A 13,824-nucleotide genomic window follows, 5' to 3' on the forward strand; every position below is an offset into this window, starting at 1 on the left:
AAAAATGATTTTCTTTGAGAACCAACGTTATAAGTATTTCAAAATAACTCGCTAACTTACACCAGTGTATAAAATTTGACTCAAATTGGTTCAGTATAGTTTTCTCTTGACATGAAGATTAGTGGTTTCAAAAATTACCCCAAAATGCTAACTTTGGGTATTCCAATACCAATCTACCTCGTTTTCTTTTCGTAAAAAGTTCGTAAACATACCAAAATAAAACTCTCGTTGAGGCCAACAACATATCAAAAAATCAGAATCGTGCTCGAACTCATACGCGGCGGGGCAATCCGACCCTGCTTCATAGGGTCCATAATAGGAAGTCCACTAAACAGAAAAAATTGACATTTTTTTTAAAATTTCGAGTTGAACAATAAAAAGTAATATTTTTTGGTAATTGAAATAAGAAAATATTGATTTTTTTGCAGTTTTGACACAAGTGAAAAATTTTTGAGCAGCAAAAAGATTTTTTGACATTCTTTTAACAAGTAAGTTATCAACGAATTTTTCTCGTAATAATTAATTAATAATTATTAGGTATTTTATCTTCAAAAAATGGGCGAGGTTTCAAGATCTGAAACATCCACAAAATTCAAAACTTTTTCTCGCGAAATGTTGAAAAATTTCATTACAATCTCGATTTTTTTCAAACAATTTGATGAAATTCTACCATACACTCAGTCTAAGTTTCATCACATGTTCACATTAAGAAACGATTGAAAATCAAGGCAATGAGGTCGAAAACGCCCTTCTATAAAATCCTACGCAACAATAGTGCGAATATTAATGTCACGAAGAACTTGATTGATTCATTAAACCCTTAACTTGAGGATCTCTACTTGACCTTCTTGGCGTTGTAAAATGTGAAATATTTGACACGACGCGACGATGAAATAGTACCAAGAAAATGGTAGGGTAGGTCTAAAATATCCTATATACGTACTCGTAATACCTACATATCTATTCTAGGCTGGTCCTTAAATACATGACAGGAAAAAAATCGCGATTTCCTCTGCTCATACTTCCCAGTCCTCAAAATGGTGACCTCTGCTGAGAAAATAATTAGTTAATTACCCATTTTTGAAAAACTCTGGCTGCGGTGGGCTTCTCAATTTCCAAAAATTTTAAAAAATACAACTCAAGCAAAATTTTTAGTTTTTCAACTTTTATAAAAAATTTCTCTTGGGTAAAATCAACTCTCTTGAGGATATTAACCCCATCCCTAGATAACCAAGTCGGCCCCCTAGTATAGCTGAAGTTTGTATTTTACATTAAATTTCAGCTATTTTAGGGGGTCAGCTTGGTTTTCAATGGAGGGGGCTGAAATCGTCATGAGTTTATTTTACTCAAAAGAGACTTTTTAGAAATGACAGAAATTAAAATTTTATAGTAAATTTTTGTATTTTATAAAATTATTGAAAATTGAGGGGCCCACCGCAGACCAAGTTTTTTGAAAATGAAAAATAAGGAATTATTTTCTCACCAGAGGTCACAATTTCGAGGGGTTGGGAGGGAGGAAAATCCCAAGTTCGAAAAATTAAGGACCACCACAACCTATGCTAATGATTAGAGTCAAAGAACCAGGAGCACTGGAGTACTTGAGTGTTGTGAGTGTTGTTGAACACAAATCTCATCATTACACTTACTCTACTGGTACAATACGAAAATTCAAAGGGTACACGAGAGATATATTCTGGAATATAAAACCAAGTATCTGTTAAACGGTCTGCTATAGCTGCTGTGGTACGATATCTGCGAAAGGCACCAACAGCAAACGAGAGAGGAGAGAGAGAATAGGCAGGCAGCAGTTCAGCGATATAGAGATATTTGTAATATAATTCGACGACGATTTTCTATAAAATGTAGAATAGTGTCATCGCTGTTATTCTCGCGCATAGAATTGAAAGGTTATCCTTATAGTCTACACACAAACACATCCTCACTTCCCGAGTCACAGGCAAACGTTTTACCAATAATTCTAGAGCCAACTAGTGGAATGGTATCGGTATAGTCGAATTTTAATCGTTTGCAGATTTTACCATACGCATAATTATTTTTCACAACGGTCGCGTCGTTTCCTTTGGTAAATTCGAAATGTGGTTATAATACGCGATAAAACTCTTTGGTTAACAGCTCATCTCGGCACTTGGTGGCGCTCGTATAAGCTCAAGTCTTTGTTTCGTTAGCGGAAAATGGTTCGTATGTTAAAAATGGTTGGTTTTATGTCGGCAAAGGGCCTAGCGCCGTTCGCTATAGATATGGGATTTCGGCTGGCCGACAAATGTTGTTTTATTGAGAATTTACACGCAGTTACAAAAAAATAAAACCGCTAAATGGTAGACGAGAGGGCGGTAACGTTGGTCAAAAGCGCCTTTTCTATTAAATAAACATTTTCGAATTAAATCGCCGCCACGCCGCTCGTATGGTTGCTGTTGGAACAACGTTCAACGCTCTAAAGCATTAGAACAGAAAAGCACTGAAAAATACTCGTACGTAGTACATGTGCACTGTGTGTAGGCAGGCTGCAGTACAGGAAACTAGTAGTTATAGGCCATTAAACGCGTATTTTAGTTTCTTTCGATGCGCTAAATTCATTTCAACGTTTATAACATAATCCAAAAAAAAAAAAAAGATGAAGAAAAAAGAAGGGAAAAATCTCGAAGATGGGAAGTCTTTAAATCATGCAACTGAAACAGATGTTATTAATCAAATTTCCCGCATTAAGGAGGTCGTTAAGATGACAATAGAACGAAAAAAATGTATTGTTTGAATTCAATTTACTTATTCGTTCTTGGCAAAGATGAATCAAACAACGTTTGTTCAATTTCGATATTTATTTTTTTGTATCACGAAAATGAGCAGGAATATATTTTTCAATAATATGTTGTACATACATAAGAAAAGAAAAGGTTAACAAGTAAGTCATCAAAATGATCTGAATTGGGTTTATTTTCAGAAGTAGGTACTCAGAACATCGAGCACCTCCAGGTAGGCACTGATGCATCGATTTCAGAGATGACACAAACTAGACTGAAAAACATGGATTTCGACTGAAAATGATGAGAAAAGAAAACAAGACACTGAAAGATGGTGATACAGACTAGGGTGGTCCTTATTTTTGAAGTTTGGGTTTTCCTCCCTCCCAACCGCCGAAGTGGCGACCTCTGGTGAAAAAATAGTTCTTTTTTTCATTTCTTCCATTTTCAAAAAACTCGGGCTGCGGTGGGGCCCCTTATTTTCAAAAATTTCATAAAATACAAATTCACTGTAAAATTTCAAGTTCTGTTATCTCTAAACACTAAACAGTCTCTTTTGAGTAAAATAAACTCTCATGGCGATTTCAGCACCCTCCATTGAAAACCAAGCTGACCCCCTAGAATAGCTGAAATTCGTATTTTACATTAAATTTCAGCTATTCTAGGGACCGGGTTAATATCCTCAAGAGAGTTCATTTCACTCAAAAAAAAAAACTTTTCAACAGTGTTAAAAAACTTGAAACTTTTGAATTTTGAAAATTTTGCTTTGGAGTTGTACTTTTAAAAATTTTTGAAAATTGAGAAGCCGACCGCGCCGCAGCCTGAGCTTTTCAAAAATGGAAAAAATAAAAAATACGGAATTATTTTCTTACCAAAGGTCACCACTTTGAGGGCAGGGAGCAGAAAAAATCGCGATTTTTTTCTGTCCTGTATTCAAGGACTATCCTAATACAGGGGTTTCATGAGCACAAGACAATTTTTTCACGCTTTGGCGTTTTGACTATGAGATTTTCTCAAGTCATAAGTAAAATTCGCTATTATAGAACAAATAAAGTGAACAAAAGTCAAGTTGAAGATTTTCTTTTACTGTTATCATAGAACTAATGTAAGTTTTCTGTAGCATGCAACGTTTCCAGTAAAAATAAAGCTGCAAGAGCCTGTAATGGCCAATCAAATTACTGGAAATTGAATTTTTTTAAATATCTGTGGTTAGTTCGAACTTTTGAGTGAAATTGTTTGTTTATATTTTCTGTTGTAGTGCAGATCAGTTTTTTTTTAAATTGATAATGATTTTTCAAAAAATTAATTTCCGATTTAAATAGATACTTACTTATATTTTATTCATTTTTGAAACAAGGTATTATTTGTAAATGTAACATGGATAATAAAAATGAAAAAGTAAGTAAAACCAAAATATGTTTTGCTGTTTATTTTTCCTTTCAGAAGGTAGCTTATCAGATATTTTCATCATCGTCACTTTTAATGTTTTATTTTAGTTACTTTTGGAAAATTTAAAAAAGAAGAGAAACGAAACTACACAGAAGAAGAAAAATGTGTGTTGAAAAATCTAATTCGTAAGAAGATGATGATGCTGCTACTAATCTTGCTGGAAGGCCAGCAGAAGTGATTTCTTTTGTTTCAGGTACACCTTCAGTTGAAAAAATCTTACGTTAGAGGAGATGACTAAAACCAGACCACCATTAGATCCTTTACCAGATGAAGAGGAAGAAGAAGAATTCATTTTCACACATGATATCTGCACGAGTAAGAGAAATAAACGAATGCGTTTGGATAATAATAACATTTCTGTTTCAGGTCCAACAGTTCAGGAAATTCTGCATGAGATGAGAATGATGATGAACTGTCAACCAATACTGCCATATCTGGAAACAGAAACCATACCAGCACCGATACCAATAGTTCAGGATGAAGAAATCTGCACATCTAAGTGTACACACTTACACAGCCTAAACGTTTGGACAATTATCATTGTGTTCCAGGTGCAGTTGCCAACAAGTCGATTCAGCCTGTACCAACAGCACATAGTTACACTTGTTCGATTTTCGACACACTAGCTATTGAAGAACAGCAACCAGAACCAGCACCAAAACCATCACCAGAACCAGTACCAGAAACAACACCAGAGCCAATACCAGTGTCAATTCCGCCATCAACACCAAAACTAGGAAAATGTATGAGACCACAGCCTGCTGGAAACCAGCAAGAGAAGCGGAAGGCGTGGGAGTGGGTGGCGGTGGAATTTAGTCAAACTGAAGGTTGTTCTGAGGTATAATAGATTGTTATACTATGTACTTATGTATTATTTATCTCATTACTAATACCTACTTACATATACCTATTGTGATTTCAGAGAACTGCAGATTCCCTAATGAAGCTCTTTGCTAATATGAAAGCAAAGAGAAAAGCGGAATTGGCGAAGGAGAAAAGAGAGTACCTATCCACAGGCAACAATGTCACCATTCATCATCCGGATGAAGACCCCAAATTTGACATGTTAGCAGACCAGGATATGGAAATCAGGAGTACTCCTGACTCGGATTTTCAGTTCATAGAGTCAGGGTACTCCTGTTTTGTGCACCCCACAAAATATGCCGCAGACTCTCGCTCAGCCTCGTAATTCAAATGTAATCTTAATAAAATATAGTATTAATACTCCTTCATCTCAGGCTCCAGCAACCCCAGCGGCTCCAGTAGCAATTCCAAGCTGTAGCAATACGTATGTATCTCGATATTCGAAGAATTACCCGTATTTACAACGAAATGAATAAATACAGACAATGACGCTCATTATTATTCACAATATTTACCTATCTACATAAAACAATTGAAGGGCCCAGTTCCAAGTCGGCCTAAGTGCATTTTTATCATTTTTGAGTTAGCAGCGCCATCTGGTGGTACAGGTCGGTTAACACCTTTACCACCTTGTCCCAACCCCTGGCGTTACTTTTTTCGCTCAGGAGCGCTGTTTTGCCGGTTCGAAAAAAAAGCTGATTATTCCAAAGTGGCCTAAATCATACATTTTTTACGAATATTTGTATACAAGTGCGGGTTTTCAGAAGTTTTTCAACGATTTTCGAGTGAAGGCGTTTTCACATGTATTATTCATCATGGTATGTACAAATAGGTGCTTTGAATGAAATTGTTTCAGAAATGTATTAAATTAATGATTCGTGAATTTTTTTTTGAAAAAACGCACTTTTCCAGCTCTTTTTTGAAATTTTTAACATCAGATAATTCCAAAGTGGCCTAAGTCCACTTTTTCTGACTCTTTGACGTGCTCTGGAGCTGAAAATACTCAAAATTAAAAAAATACCAATATGGTACTTTAAAGCAGAAAGATCAAGCTTCACAACCATATAATCACATCATTTGTTATTGAAGTGGAAGGGCGAGAAAAACAGTTATTTGCGTTTTTCTCGAAACGGAAAAAATGGACTTAGGCCGACTTGGAACTGGGCTCTTCAATTAATAGTAAGTAATTTCAACTAATAATTTTTTCCATCAAGTTCAAGCCACTGAATCTTGGAAACCAAGAAATGAACAAAAACGAACTTGATAAGTGGTCGACCTAGGCCATGGCCAAAAATTCAAGACCACTTCTAGGGTTTAACTGAGCAGATGAAAATTTGTAAATTGTTCATTTTAGGGAAAATTTGTACTTTGAAAACATTTTCTTCCCAAGTATTTCACCTTAATTAAGCCAAAATATCGAAAGATACCATGGTGCCAATATTGTTTATTATTGCAAATTTCAAAAAAAAAGAAATTATTTTGATATCTGTTTGACTGCCTATTGAAAGACCGCTTTTTCAATCTGGGAAATAATTTTGGAATGCAGTGGTGCCAACTTTTTAATTTTTGGCCATTATCGCCAATTTCAGAAAACTCCAAAAAATTAGCTAATTTTTGGCTCTTTCTCGATTATTTGCAATAGTGGCCAAGAAGTTGACATAACTGCATTCCAGAATACTTCCCCAGTTTTAAAAATGACATCTTTCTATACTTCAACTTAAGTAATATGCGAAATATTTTATTTAAAAAAATAAATAAAAACACAAATTTGCCCTAAAATAAGCGAATAGCAGACTTCCAACTTCTCTGTAGAACCCTTCAATTTGGTCTTGGATTTTGATGACAATAAACTAGGCCGACGCAAAATCTCATATACTACATAATATCTTTCGAAACTGGACCATTTTTCTCAGAACAGGGACAGAGGGAAAAAATCATGATTTTTTTAGAATAATTCCTTTTTTGAAAACTCATCTCTGCTCCAGGGGCACCCCCCTCCTCCGAAGCTAAAAAATTTTCTGAGAAACTTTTAGCTCAAAATTAAGGTCTCTGATGAACTTGGTCAAAATCCACCGACTTCTTTTTCGGGCAATCTACCCTAATGTAGATCCTTATAGCTAGTGGATAATTCGCCAGAGAAATTACAGACGACAATGAGGATGATTCGAACCGGGAATACCAATTGTCCAACAATAAATTTGCTTCACGGTATCATGGTAAGGTACCATTCCTGATCAAAAATTCAAATAAAAAGGCCACAACCCACTTAAAAATCGCCCCAATTATTAAATTTCAAGTCGCGGTATTTCACTCTGGGGAAAAAACAGCGAACGAGCAAACAAACAGAAAAAACCACGTCTTCATTTTTTCGATTTAATTACGCGAACACTTCGAGATGAAAACGTTCGTAAATATTTTTCTCTTTCGAATTCAAGAGGCGAAAAAATACTCGTAAAAACAATTTTTATCCCCGAAGAAAAGAAAATAATATCTATTCACGGCCAACCAATTAGGCAATTGTCGCGACACCATAAAAAGAAAAAGTCTTCGAAATAAACGAATAAAAAGTTGTTATGTCGAAATAAAAATACTTTTCAACAACGAAAACGTTTCTTCGCATTTTTTAAATGATTACTTTTCCATCAAACGTAGGGAAGAGAGTGCGAGTCATAAATAATTCATTTTCAACCGTCCAAAATGGAAACAATATAACCTGAGTAATATTCAGTTATTTTCTATCTATTACCGTTGTAAATCTTTTCCATGTTGAAATGTCAAGGAAGAATTTCTAAATTTAATGTAATTTTTTTTTTGTTTTTCATGCAGAATAAAATATGAATGTTTATTAGGGTGATTGTTTCGCGCTTTTTTTAAAAGGCTGAATCGGAGGGACTTGAAGTGGAGAAAAGTAGCATAAAAAATGGCGTTTTTATATCGCAACAATCAGGTAAACAGTTCACTTGATGGAATAAACGTTTGCCTTCTTCAGCTAACCAAATGGTCTGAAACCATTTTTTTTAAAATTGAAAAAATACCTAAAAACATCACAACTCCATTGATCAATTTCACAATTTAATAATATATTCAAAAAATTTTAATTTCTCAAACTCGTGAAAAAAAATCGATCTTTAGTCTGCCGCGCCGCTCCAAAACACGTGGTTTTTTATTATCACGTCGGTTTATCCATTGGAAATAATCGCGGTTGGCATTGTACCAGCGGAATTAATACGTAGGCTTCTAATCTTCGATTTCTACTTCCTTAAGCGAACATTAATACAGCGAAGTTTTGCCGACGACGAAAAAGTGGCAATCACGAGGACATAACGATCTGAGCGAGCGTATTTGGGAAAAACAAGCCTATTCGAGCTAATATATCAAAAGTTGTTTGAGTGGAAATTATATAGGATGGCGTGCATTTGTAAATTTCTATTTAATGAGAATTAATTCAATTCATAATTCCGAGTTAAATTTGGCACGGTACTTGAAAGTTTTGCGCCCAAATACGAACAGGCTATAGAGCGGTCTTCATTAAGAAAGTTTTCGTGTGCAATTTAGTTAAATACTATAGCAGCGGAAAAGATATATATTAAAAAAAAACTTACGAAATAATTTTTTACTCGCCGGTTTTTTCCCCTCTACACAAGAATCTACATTTAGGGAACAATTCGGCTAATAAGCTTCGCTAGTCCGCAGTAAAGTTTTTCTCTTTCTCTTTTTTTTTTGCATCAAATTTAAACGTTTTATAAGTTTTGAAGGACACGTAGGTAGAAAAAAAATTTTAATGCTTTGAAACGTTTAAAAAAAAGTATAATATGGTCTTCTGAGATATACATACAAAGATTGAAACGAATTTCATTTCGTTAAATAATATTATTAAAAGCTTATTGTAGGAGAAAAAAGTTCACATCAGACTCATTATAATGTAATTACATTCTTATTCATCTGCTTGTCTGCGAATTTTAGTAAGTTATCTATTACCTATCACGCCGGTCTAGGTACCTATCTTATTGGTCAATTTGAGCGTAAAATTTACCACGTCGAGATGCATTAATTACAAAAGTGTATCGTTTTCGATATGGTTTACGTTCACGCGATGCCTTTGTAGTGTACAGATTCCCTACTGTTAATTACTATAATAACGAAGCTAAAAGGATATCAGTGCCTAAAAAAGGATCTCCTTAATGAATTTAAGACAACTTTGTTAATAAACTTGATTCGCTTTTACGTCACGTTCAACATCTTAACATGAAACTCAAACTGTAAACAAAGTTTCCATCCACTTTAATGTCCATCTAAAACTTCAAACGTTTCAGCGTATAAAGATTTAAAAATGGCGCTGAAATCACTTTCCGTCAAAATACCCTTGTATGAGGGAGTATACGAGTAGACCTAACAAAACTGATGCTCTTTGAACGACTACGAAAGTATACAAATCCAGGTATCTGCGACATATTTTTAGAAAAGGATTCGCTGTGCGTTTCTATTGCAAAAATTTTGTTGATTAGTATTCAAAGAAATCTACAAAGAGACTCGGTTTTGACAATTTTACTCGTTACGGTCCGCGATCCTAGATAAAATTTTGAAATTAGCAGTCCGACGACGATGAAAGACAAGCCCAGAAAGAGGTCGCTATAATAAGTGGATGTCAAAGTAGATATACGAACGTGTACGTTAAACGTTACCATAACGTTGAAATTCTTCGCTCTGCTCTTCGAAATTTGCTACAAGAATATTCAAAAATTTACAGGGGTAAAACTAAAAAGCATCTGCGAGGGGAGTAATTTCCAAGATGGCAAAATTTTTCGCCAATTTGATAGCTTCGCCACATTTTAGGCGCCAGATATACTTAATTTGTGTTGACAACCTTCACAGAGTAACATTAGTTGAAACTGCCTATCTTATTTATACAGTAGAAAAGGTGATGGCATCTCTTGATATATGTTGAGATAACAATAATTTATCGAATCACGTAAAATGAGCCATTTTCTCGAATTCTTGAGTAACTATCTATTAATGAAACATACAAAAGTTGAATGCTGTGTCAACAACCATCCAGCAAAATTGCTATTATTCCTTCGTTGATAATGGTCAAATCGAGAATTAGTCAAGTAAGTAATTAGTTCTTTTATTCGTTTTCCTTTTAAAAAAAAAAATTGACCTGCACGATACATAGAAGGTGAGTCAGCTTCCTACCGACAAAATTTGTCAGTTGGTAGTCCTGACCAAAAAAACAAAAAAAAATGGTACCTGTTCATCTTTATGGAAGGAAACTGGATCCATCCAAAATGTGCCATTATTTCAATTTGAAAAATTTTTCCCAGATGAAAATGAAATTTTTGGGAGGAGAGTAAGTATACTCCATTTGCGAACAAAATTTCAGCAAAATCAAACGAAAAAACAAGCGTTGGTATTTTTTTTATTTTCTGGCACGGAAAATCCAACACTTTCTACTCTAAAGAGCGTTCATGGGCCAGATCTGGCTCATTTTTGGCATACCTATATACAAGCATATTAGACTCTTGTAAATATAAACGCCAAAAACGAGCCTACTTCGGCTCACTTCCGAGTACATTATATTCAAAAAATGAATCCGATCTGATTCATTGGTCCACACAACATTCTATGTACCTATAAGAGAGTAAAAAGCGTTGAATTTTCGTGCTAGAAATTTTTTAAAAATAAAAACACTGTAGAACACGTTCATTTTTTGCTAAAATTTTGTTTGCCAATAGAACACTTCTCTCTTTACAATGCCCCCCCCCATTTCATTTTTTGCGGATTTTTTCTACTGAAACTGAGAGAGTGCGGGAGTGGTACACTTAGAGAGTACCTATAGTTCCCTCCCACGAAGAGGTAGTCATCAAGACGTGTATTCGACCATTTTTGTTTCTCTGAATCGAATCTACGTACTTACTCAGTACTCACAAAGTCAGAGAGTTGGCATTGCTAGGAAAGTGGAATCACGCATATCCTTACACAACTGATGGAACGAGGTAATATCATCGAAATTTATATTATTTTGATAAAATAGGGATGCTTCCCAAATTAAATATTACCAGCTTTCAAACAGCGTCACAATATACGCCAAAAAATTGATACAACGAATTATGATTGCAAGAGAGGTTTTGCATTTGCTTTTTGCTTACTGATTGCTTTTAATGTTTCATGTTATTTAAATTTTTCAATTTTATATTTCTTCAGAAGAATTACGCTCTCCAAACATTATCCCACTTCCTGAAATTGTCAAAATCACAACTAAAAAATTCACGATCAAGTATCATAAAATAACAAACTTGATGGAAGCACGAGCTGACAAATCCAATGACCTGGGATCAGTCACAGAGGCAGAAATCTCGCAGCCGAATGTGAAATGTATCCTAAAAGACTGGGCAATTGAGCAATTCTAGACCGAATGGAATGCCACAGAGAAGGTTCGGTGCACAAAAAAATTCATACCAGTACTTCCTGATTTCTACGACTCTAAACTTGAACTTCATTATCACACAACCCAAACTTTCACAAGTCGTGGTAACTTCCACGAATACCTATTTAAAATCAAAAAATCAAATTCCAAATTTTGTCCCCGCAACTTCTGCGTAAAACACGAGGTCGAGGCGTGAGTCTGCGGACCTCCTACCGAAACGTCATTTCACCTTGTTGTAAAGTGCCTTCGCTTAGAGGCCATTCGACACGAGTTTATTGAGTTCTTCAACCCAGAAAAGCCACAGGTGCATTGCCAATTTTACGGTCCTGAGTTTCAAAAATTGTGTGAAAACTTGATGCAGTTTCTATACCAAAATTATAATTTCTTCTAAAACTACTAAACCCTTGGCTAATAGCGTTGTTGATGCGCCGGTTCACGAGATCCAGTCATTCCCTTGAAGATCTGCGTAAAAGAATTATTTCGAAGTCTGTCAAGACCAGAGTGGAAGTAGACGAAGCAGAAGTGTTCGCTCTACGTTCCAAATATTATTATGTACTTTGCTGCTGAGAAAAAAAAACCACAAAAAAGAGATTTGAATGGATGATGACGATAATCCTTTTGAAAAACCAGTTTCATCACCTCACCTCAAGTTATGATCATCAGGGGCTAAAATTTTGGTCAAGCAGTCTGTGCTGGATACCAGATTGACTCATACGTACCATCATCGGCTGGACCCAGACGTCTGATCAGAAAACAGAATTTTTTATTGTTTTTTCTAAAGTTATGTGAAAAATTCGATTTCTGGTGATAATCCCAGTTCCGGCAGTTGGTAGTATTAGTCGATTAGGTATTAAGCATAGAACTTTTAGCTAAAATTTCAGCTGCTAAAGTCCATGTGGTGCGGAGAAACGGTCATTTTTCGAATTCACACATAACATGTGAAAAAACTGTAAAAAAAATCTTGTTTTCTAACCGGACTGCCGGATCCGGCCAATGATGCTATGCGTCGATCAGATATATAGAAGATTGTCTTTGGCCAAAACTTGAGTTCTGGGAGGTAGATAAGCTTCCATTATTACAATTTTTCTTTTATGTACTTCGTAAGATTGAATGCAGTTATAGAAAACAGAAACATTTAGTATCACTGGAATGCTGCTTTCTCCCTGGTAATGTATAAAATGGCTGGAATCTAAGCTAAGTCATTCAAAATTCGTACAACAACATCGACGTTTTTCTCATACGCTCGCATGGGCATTCCGATTTCTAGAAATTCATCTCCAGAATTTGATTTTCTGTCTCAAAAGACACATACATTTGTCTATTACACGATACACATATCACGCTACAGGGACGTACAAGACATAGGTATGTAATTCAGAATATACAATTTGGACCATTTTTGCTATAAAGTTTATCTCTCGTTGGCATACATTTGTAACACACGGATTACCGTAAACCATTTTTCTAGAAAGTAGGTAATAAACCCAGCATGTACACCGAGATGTATCCCATTTCAATGTTTTTCGAATATTTGTTGTGCACAATCAATCGAAAATTTGTTTGATTTAAACCTCGGAAAAAAAATACGTAAAAACAACGCTAACGTATTTGTTCACTGCATATAGAATTCGTAGATAGGTAGATAGGTAACCGAATAAATAACACACGTTCGAGTTTTAAAAAATAATGTAAGATGAGTTCGCAGTATCCAACGAAGCGTATTTAAAAAATGGTGCGAAGTATTACGTATTCGCTGTATGTACGCTGGTTAGCACATTCGCGACGATATTGAAAATTTTATACGATTTGGTTGCCTTGATTTTGGTCTTTTAGGGGAAGGAAGCGTACGTTACCATGCAACACGCTGAATAGCGCAAAAAATAACCATCAGTTATAACTGGAATTCTTCCGATATCTTTTGTGCTACATCGAATAAAAATGCACAGGTTTCTAAGTCAACATATTCGCATTAAACCGTCCGAACGAGTTTTTTTTTCTTTTTTTTTATATTAAGGAATTCCACGCGTTCAAAATACGAGAAACGCTTAGTATATCATTAATCTTTTTAACTGTGATAGGTTTTTGTTGCTTTTGCATTATATGTTGGTCTATATATTGTACTAAGTATACATTCTGTAGCTAAAATTTGTTTCGTACAAATAAGCTTTCCTCAATCTAGTATACCTAAGAACAGAGGTATTTGTAATTAAGCTGGGTACTTCAAATAGCCATCTTGGAGTGGTTTTTCGAAGAAATAGAATAAGATAAAAATATTATGGAATTGTTTCTTCGTTCTCTTTAATATCTAACAATTTTCCAATCTCCGTAAGT

At 35.1% G+C, this 13,824-nt stretch overlaps 1 protein-coding gene across 3 annotated transcripts in view; it reads right to left on the bottom strand.

Moving 5' to 3' along the window:
* The window catches only part of LOC135836479 (immunoglobulin superfamily containing leucine-rich repeat protein-like), a 379,815-nt gene that overhangs the window by 294,809 nt on the left and 71,182 nt on the right, over positions 1 to 13,824 (bottom strand). The window lies entirely within an intron of this gene.

The sequence above is a fragment of the Planococcus citri genome, chromosome 2 (genome assembly GCF_950023065.1).
Source record: "Planococcus citri chromosome 2, ihPlaCitr1.1, whole genome shotgun sequence".
Taxonomy (NCBI): domain Eukaryota; kingdom Metazoa; phylum Arthropoda; class Insecta; order Hemiptera; family Pseudococcidae; genus Planococcus; species Planococcus citri.